General features: G+C 48.0%; 1 long non-coding RNA gene across 1 annotated transcript in view; it reads left to right on the forward strand.

Moving 5' to 3' along the window:
• LOC102159417 (uncharacterized) overlaps positions 1–7,951 on the forward strand; it is a 54,787-nt gene extending 46,836 nt beyond the window's left edge. The window contains exon 4 of the long non-coding RNA XR_002336732.2: positions 7,634–7,951. This is a non-coding gene — a long non-coding RNA (uncharacterized LOC102159417). The remainder of the gene's footprint in view (positions 1–7,633) is intronic.
• Positions 7,952–9,168: the final 1,217 nt, after the last annotated feature.

Here is a 9,168-nt window from a genome sequence, read left to right on the forward strand (position 1 = left end):
ACCGGCCTACGCCAGAGCCACAGCAACGCGGGATCCGAGCCGCGTCTGCAACCTACACCACAGCTCACGGCAACGCCGGATCGTTAACCCACTGAGCAAGGGCAGGGACCGAACCCGCAACCTCATGGTTCCTAGTCGGATTCGTTAACCACTGCGCCACGACGGGAACTCCGAAAATGAATTCTGAAGGAAGAAGTTTTTATTACATTCAAAGTCCCCTAGAGAGAGGAGACCTGCCACGCCGTGCCCATGCAGGGCCACACGGGGCCCATCAGGAGGCAGCGGGGGCAAGGGGGAAATGTGGATGAGAGCCTTCATTGTGCTTTCCTTGGGAAAGGCAAGGCAGGGGAGGGTGAGCTGGTTTAGGACTGGCTAGTTTGAATGATTGCAGCAGGTTCTGGGGTACAGGAGCCGTCTCTACATGTCTGGTACCTGGTCCTGCAGTGATGAAAGCAGAAGAATAGTGGACGGAGCCTAGGAGCCCAGTAGAGGAGGTGGTTGGTGGATTGATTGATTTGCATTTGAAGGGCATGCTGGCAGGAGAATTTACCATCGCTAGGAATTGGCTAGCCCTGGGAGGGGCTGTCCCTCCAGGGCACATAAGGCCTCACGTTGTCAAAGCATCAAATACAGAAACTAGAAAATGTGGTTATTGGAAGTTCCCATTGTGGCTCAGCAGACTAAGAACCTGACTAGTATCCATGAGGATACGGGTTCGGTCCCTGGCCTTGCTCAGTGGGGTAAGGCTCTGGCATTGCCATGAGCTGTGGTGTAGGTTGCAGATGCAGCTCGGATCTTGGGTTGCTCTGGCTGTGGTGTAGGCCGACAGTAGAACAGGCACATAAACTGGGTACAGGCAGATAGGAATCTGGTCAGAGACCTGCATTTCATTAGTTGCATCATTTTCAATTTGTTCCCTCTGTACACTTTTGGCATTTAGGAAGAAATTTTAAAAGCTGCCGGGTATCCCTGAAGTGAAAAGAGGAAGCAGGAGTTCCCGTCGTGGCGCAGTGGTTAATGAATCCGACTGGGAACCATGAGGTTTCGGGTTCGGTCCCTGCCCTTGCTCAGTGGGTTAAGGATCTGGCGTTGCCATGAGCTGTGGTGTGGGTCGCAGATGGGGCTCGGATCCGGCGTTGCTGTGGCTCTGGCGTAGGCCGGTGGCTACAGCTCCGATTCAACCCCTAGCCTGGGAACCTCCATGTGCCACGGGAGCGGCCCAAAGAAATGGCAAAAAGACAAAAAAAAAAAAAAAAAAAGAAAAGAAAAGAGGAAGTAATGGCAGGGGTTGGACCATGCCTCGAACGTTAATTAGGGCTCCCTTGACAACAGTAGACAAAGCAGTTCTGACCAGCTCGTGTCACAGTGGACTTTCTTACTGATGCCACAGGAAGGGCAGGCCAGGGTACAGCCAGGCCTTAGAGATGGAACCTGGTAGGTGGTAGAGAATCGAAGAATTCCTTCTGTTTTGGGTTGAATTGTGTGTCCCCCAAGAGACATGTTGAAGTTCTAGCCCTTGGTCCCTGTGAATGTGACCTTATTTGGAAATAGGATCCTTGCAGATGTCATCAAGTTAAGCTGAGGTCATCCTGGAGTAGCTGATATGATGGGTGTCCTTATTAGAAGCAGAGAAGGGACAGACCCAGAGGGGAGAATGCCAGAAGATGCAGGTAGCAATTGGAGTGATAAAAATCAAGGAACACTGAGAATTGCCCGCAGACACTGGAAGCAAAGAGAAAGGCGTGGAACAGATCTTCCCTTAGAGCTTTCAGAGGGACCGGGGCCTTAATGACACCTCGATTTGAGCTTCTAGCCTCCAGAAGTGTGAGAGAACAAATGTCCATTGTTTTAAGCCCTCCCGATCTCGGAGAGACAGCAATGAGTGATGGCTTGAAGCGAGATCTTAATTCTCCACTCAGGATTTGATCCTGGGCAGCCTGGGTGCCAACCCGGAATCCTAGCCACTAGACTAGCTAGAGGCTGAAAGCAGAATTGCCCTGATTCTTGCCCCCTATTGAAAGCAAGAATGTTTCAAGGAGGCAAACACAGTGAAAACTGGTATAAAATTTATTTATTAGAAACACAGTACAATGTGGGAGAGCACACAGAGGAGTAGTTTGTCTAAGACAGAAGTAAAGCAGTGACACACACCCAAAGGAGTGAGGGTGCGGGCGTCCCCCTGAATGAGGAGCAGCCAGAGAGGTGACTTACACCACTTTTATAGGACTGTTCTTCTGGGTCTTTGTCTTCCTTTGGCCAAGAGGATTGGCCGTGTCTCTGGAGCACCAGGACGCAGGTTCGATGCTTGGCCCAGCACAGTGGGTTGGGGGATCTGACACTGCTGCAGCTGTGATATAGGTTGCAACGGTGGCTTGGATCTGACCCCTGGGCTGGAGACTCAAATGCCTTGGGGTGGCCAAAAAAGAAGGAGTAGCTGGGTATTTCTTTAGTCTTTGTGTTCGTAACTTCCCACCCCGTCTATGATTGAGACTGAGGCATCCCAGACCCCCCAATGTCTAATCCTGCTGGGTGAAGAGACCCTGTCTTCTGGGAACACCCTGACTGAAGGACCACTGACTTGGCCTGCAGGTTCCTGGGCATATTGTTCAAAGGTCAGGTGCCCCCAGTGGGCTGAGATGGCTGGACAAGGACCCGAAGAGGGTACCATCTGCATTTATCACCTCCTGTCTTTTCCTCAAGGCCATGGCTGCAAAATCCTGCCCCAGGACCTCTGTAATCATTCTTGTTTTCCTGTTCTGCTCTGTGTTTTTGCACAGGAGAGCCATGCCAGGTGATAGGACAAAGTCACTGCCAAAGTACCAAGTCTAGCCATGAGGACACTTAAGACAGGGGGGTGAGTTTTAGTCACTGTAGTGGGTGCGTTGCTTGGCCCCTTCATCACCTCTTTGTTGGCAAATAAAGACATGACCCTTGCTCTTTGTGTGCCTCAAATGAGGTTTCTTTTTAGAGGGGTGGGTCCTTCTGAAATTCGCATAGTGAAGAACTAAACCCCACTCGTCTGAATGCAACTGTCTTTGGAGATAAGGTTTCTAAAGAGGTGATGAAGTTACAGCGAAGCCAGTGAGGTAAACCCTGATCAAATGACACTGGTGTCCTGCGAAGAGGTCTGAACACAGACACACAGCGAGGGGAGGGAACGCGAAGACCCGGGGAGGAGGCGCCATCCACGAGCCGAGGAGCGAGGCCTCCGGACACCAGCCCTGTGGACACCTTGACTCTAAAGACTCCCAGCCTCCAGAACGCTGAGAAAATTTCTGTTGTGGAAGCCTCACAGTCTATGGTGCTTTTTTACAGCTGCCTGAGCAAACCAGGACACAAAGGTCACCCTCAAATTTACAGACACTTAATTAAATTAGCATCAAACTAGAAGTGAATAAACATTGCAATATGGGGTTGACGAAAGTGGCTCTTGCGATACTTGGTCTTCTTTCTAGATGGCATCAGTGTTGCTGACTGTAGATGATTCGGTAACATGAACGCTGGTGAACCCCGGGCCTTGTTTCCCCGACCTCTAGCCTTCTCACCCTCTTGTGAGTGTATCTGGGTTTTGGCTTTAAAGGCCATTGAGATGCTCACAGCTTACATCTGAGTCTGCTCAGGCTGCCATAACAAAGTCCACAGACTCAGGGGCTTAAGCAATGGAAACTTCTTTCTCACTGTTCTGGAAGCTGGACATAGGATGCTGCCCATTCTGTTCCTGCTCAGAGCTCTCTTCCTGGCTTGTAGATAGTCACCTTCCTGATAATTCTATTTTTAATTTCTTGAGGAAACTCCATACTCTTTTTTCCATAGGGGCTGCACCAATTTACATTCCCACCAACAGTGTACAGGGTTCCCTTTTTTTGACATCCTCACCCCCCATTGTTCACTCTTGTCTTTTTGAGAATAGCTCTAACAGGTGGGAAGTAGCTTGTGGAGGCTTTGATTTGCATTTCCCTGGTGACTGGTGACACTGGGCATCGTTTCATACACCTGTTGACCATTCGTATGTCTTTTTGTCTTTTTAGGGCCGCACCTGTGGCATATGGAGATTCCTAGGCTAGGGGTCAAATCGGAGCTCCACCATAGCCACAGCAACACAGGATCTGAGCCGCATCTTTGATCTATGCTGTACCTTACTGCAATGCCAGATCCTTAACCCACTGAGGAAGGCCAGGGATCGAACCTGCAACCTCATGGATACTAATTTGGCTTGTTACCGCTGAGCCACAATAGGAACTTCCTTGTTTTATTTTTTCCATTTTTTGGCCACCCTGGGCCTATGGAGTTCCCAGGCTAGGGTTCAGATACAAGCCACAGCTGTGGCCATGCTGAATCCTTTTTAAATCCACTGTGTTGGACTGGGGATCAAACCTGTGTCCTCACACTGCAGAGATTCCAGCAAGCCTATTGTGCCACAGTGGGAACTCCTGATTCCAGTTTTCCTGCAAATGCTCTGTCTTTATTTTGCTGTGAGGACATCTGTCTCTCCTCTCCCCACCCCACTCTCCCAGGTTACTTTGTAGAGTGTTGTGGGTTAATTGACAATATATTGTGTCATATTCTCCAGTCAACCCTTTGTAATTCCTTGTGTTTTAGGACAACAAAGAAGACTCGGTTGGTCCATCACAAAAATGCTGTCAGATTGGATTCACATAACACGACCAAACCAACCAGATGAACTCTATCATCCTAACATCTGTTAATCAATGCAGTTTGGATCCAATTTTCCAAGGGTTTATTTTTATTTATTTTTTTGCCTTTTCTAGGGCCACACCCACGGCATATGGAGGTTCTCAGGCTATGGGTCTAATCAGAGCTGGAGCCGCCGGCCTACACCACGGCCACGGCAATGCCAGATCCAAGCCACATCTGTGACCTACACCACAGCTCACAGCAACACCAGATCCTTGACCCACTGAGCAAGGCCAGGGATTGAACCTGCAACCTCACGGTTCCTAGTCGGATTCATTAACCACTGAGCCACGATGGGAACTCCCAATTTTCTCAGGGTTTAGATGAAAGAAAAATAAGACAAATAATAAAAGAAATATTGTATCTCATAGGAGCTTTACCCAACAGGAAAAAAATTCTCATTCAAGGTAGGTTATCTTTCAGTCTTAAAACAGATGGCTCTAAGGACAAATTTTAACCCAGTGTATCATCAAATGCAGTTAAAGGAGATTTAAAAAAACATTAAGTAGGAAATAACTATTGCTTTTCTTTTTTTCTTTTTTTTGCTTTTTTAGGGCTGCACCTGCGGCACATGGAAGTTCCCAGGCCAGGGGTCGAATCAGACCTACAACTGCCAGCCTACACCATGGTCTCAGCAGCATAGGATCTGAGCTACATCTCTACACCACAGCCCACCAGCAGCACCGAATCCTTAGCCCACTGAGTGAAGCCAGGGATCGAATCCTCATCCTCATGGATATAGTTGGGATACTAGTTGGGTTTGTAACCTGCTGAGCCACAAGGGGAACTCCCTTGTTGTGTATTTAAAACACCTGAAAAGCATCACTGGGCTAGAAAAGAGGGGTGTCCTTAATCTCAAATGTTCTCAGGGCCTCTTGGCACAAGATTTGAGATCCTGCAACTTGTGATTCATTCCACAAACATTTGAGTGGAGGGTTGGAAAGACACTTGTGAAGTACACCCTACTGGAACCATCTAGTCCACTCCCTGCCAAGCTGGCTACCTCCTTCCTATCCCTCTCCCTCCCAGTTCAGCATAATTTCTTCCTGGAAGGCTTCCTGTGCCCGGTCCCTCCGAGTGGACTTGCCCTGTGGGTCCCCTACCCACCTTCATGGTATTGGCCTTGCACCATCACACTTGTTGCCAGCTAATGCACCTCCCTGGGCAGGGACTGCTGGGTGCCCATCCTCTCACAGCACGCACCCTTGGGTGTCTGAGGAATATATAAATGGATGAGGGAAATATCTTGGAGCTATTCAGATTTTCAAAACACCAACTATGGGAGTTCTGCTCGTGGCTTAGCGGTTAACAAACCCAACTAGGATCCATGAGGATGCAGGTTTGATCCCTGGCCTTGCTCAGTGGGTTAAGGATCCAGCGTTGCCATGAGCTGTGGTGTAGGTCTCAGATGTGGCTCAGATCCCATGTTGCTGTGGCTGTGGTGTAGACCAGCAGCTGCAGCTCCGATTCAACCCCAGCCTGGGAACTTCCCTATGCTGCGGGTGTGGCCCTAAGAAGAAAAGAAAACAAAACACACCAACTATGTTCACTCTTCTGTGACAGCAGTAAAGAGAGAGGTAGTGCTTCCAAAGGAAGCAAGAGAAGAGAAGGTATTTCCTCCAAGCAAAAGAGGATGGGGGGTCTGTGGTCCCCAGGCAGCAGGGACCCCGCCCTCCCTGTGGTCCCCAGCTTTGCCAGCATGGCCCCTGCCCTAAGCAGGGCATGGAAGGAGCAGAGCAGTGCATGGACCCAGGACAGGGCTGTGGGCTTTTAACACCTGGATGTTCCCTGAGCTGCTGGGACCCTGCTGTCCTGCAAGAGGTGAGCGGAAGCAGGGGGAGGAGAGCCCACCACGACAGGGCTTGAGTTCCTTCCTGCCTGGTGGGATGAGGGTTGGAAAAGAAATCGATTCACATGCTATTTTTTGCATGCCTGAATTTGGAAAGAAATCGAGAGTTGTTTCCACCAGGGGGAAAAAAAATCCAAGTCTGTTAATTCCACTACGGAAAAGAAAAAAATCAAAGTCACAAGTTAATTACAGTGGGAATCTGGAGGAATAATTTCTGGGAACTGAAGAAATTTAGGGGTAATCGGCATCACTTTATGTTAAGACAGTCAAGGAGATCATTTTGGTGGGAAGTTGTTGTGATGACCAAATCACACACATAGAAGGGGAGAGCTTTCCTTGGAAATGCTCTGAAATAAGCAAGACTGATAGCCCTTTTCTAGCAAGGAGCCGGGGGCAGAGGGGTTGGGGGGTCGGCGGAACTGGCTAGGTACCTGTAGAAAGTCCTTAGAAGGTCATCTAAGTTATACCAAAGAAACTAAACTAAATAAGAAAATAGAGGAGTTCCCGTCATGGCTCAGTGATAAAGAACCCAACTGGTACCCATGAGGATGTGGGTTCGATCCCTGGCCTTGCTCATTGCTGTGAGCTGTGCTGTAGGTCACAGATGCGGCTCAGATCCTGCGTTACTGTAGCTGTGGTGTAGGGCGGCAGCTGCAGCTCCGATTTGACCCCTAGCCTGGGATCTTCCATATGCCGTGAGTGCAGCCCTAAAAAAGAAAAAAAAAAAAAAATAGACACACATAAAGTTCTCAAGTCAGAAAAGGCTTGGGGAAATGGTAAAGTGTAAATCAGACAGAAATTTTGTATTTTTAGGTGGTGGGGAAAATGCTAAAAGTGTAGAAGTTGCATATGCAGAAGCATCCTTTCAAATTCTGGATAATTAGCTCATTTTGGAGTAGCTTCATGTGAAGGAAATGCGAAAGTGTGAGATGGGGATTTAATTATGGCTAATGATGGTATAACTGCATGTCAGTACTCATTAAAAAAAGAACCATGGAGGAACATTGGTAGAGAGACTGCTACAAGTATAATGGGGTTTTGAGCTGTACCTCTAATTCCTCTGCTCTCTCATCTTTCTTTCATTCATAGGATATGCTTTGCATTTAGAAGGCACTCAATTAATATCACAGGTATGCGTGAACGAATGTGTATGATGATGCCTCGGGCATGTCAACACTGTGCGTCCCTTTGGTCAAGGACAGAAATCTTCCAGTCATCTGTCTGTCCATCTGTCCATCCATCTTCTTATGCCTCCCGGAAGAATTGCTAACTTGTTGGATGCCGTGGACAGACGTGAACCTACACGCCCTGAGGAGACCTGATCTTTCCTTTACGCCTCTGCTCGACCACAAAGGATATGAACAGTGACAGGAGAGGAACCACGCAGGATCTTAAATCCAGGGAAAGGTATACAAGTTCAAAGTCAGGAGAAAGACAAGCCAATCAAAGTATACTGAAATATCCTTTTTTTAACCCATCAGACAGGCAAACAATGAGGATGTGTGACCATCCGCTGCGGTAAGGCTGTGGGGAAACAGGAGGGCTCACGCGTTACAGGTGTGCGTGTCAGTGTCAGCAGCCTCATGGAGGGTCACTTCACAGTGCGCCTCAAAGTGATAAATGCCTATTTTTTGCCTCAGTAATTTTGCTCCTAGGAATGTCTCGCGTGGTTATGTTCATGCAGGTGCAAAACGGCACAGACAGCGTTACTCACAGGAGCACCCGTACGCAGAGCACCAAGTAGAAAGCAATTAAAAATAAATAAATAAAAATAAATTAAAAAAAGAAAGCAATTTAAGTGCCATCAAGAAGTCATTTTTCACATACACATTGGTCTATCCCTGTAATGGACTATTATGCCAATGTTAAAAAATAAGGAAGCTCTTTAAGTATTTAAAACCTTTTTTTTTTTTTTTCTTTTTTTGGCTGCACCCTCCCTCGGTGTGTGGAAATTCCCAGGACCAGGGATCAAACCTGCACCATAGCAGTGTCCAAGCCACTGCTGTGACAAAGCCAGATCCTTAACCTCCTAGGCCACAAGAGAACTCCAAGAGGCTCTTGAAGTATTGATATGAAATTACTTTCCAGATGTTCCCAGAGAAAAATAGCATTCTACCTTTTCTGTTAAAAAAAAAAAAAAGAAAGGAGGAAATGATAACACATCTGGCTTGACTTGAGTTCCCTCGTAAGATGGAGAAGAAACCATTGGGCGGGGGGGGATGAGAATTGAGCAACAGGTGGACAGGCTAGGAGAAAAGTTTTTGTGAACTACTTTTTCATAAGTTGGATTTGGAATTGAGGAACTGAGGATGGCATGCTCTGCCATGTTGTTTTTCTTCTCTTTTGTCTTTTTAGGACTGCGCCCTCAGCATATGGAAGTTCCCAGTTCCCAGACTAGGGACTGAATGGGAGCTGCAGCTGCCGGCCTATACCACAACCACCGCAGTGTGGATCCAAGCCGTGTCTGCATCCTCCACTGCAGCTCATGGCAATGCTGGATCCTTAACCCACTGAGCAAGGGCAGGGATCGAACCCATATCCTCATGGTTCCTAGTCAGTTTCATTACCACTGAGCCACAACGGGAACTCCCTGTTTTTCTGTCATGCACATTCCCCCTTGATGG

Source organism: Sus scrofa, chromosome 11, assembly GCF_054392235.1.
Source record: "Sus scrofa isolate SSC_HxYL_T2T_F1_AM1 chromosome 11, Sscrofa_HxYL_maternal_Yorkshire_Landrace_v2.0, whole genome shotgun sequence".
In the NCBI taxonomy this organism is placed as follows: domain Eukaryota; kingdom Metazoa; phylum Chordata; class Mammalia; order Artiodactyla; family Suidae; genus Sus; species Sus scrofa.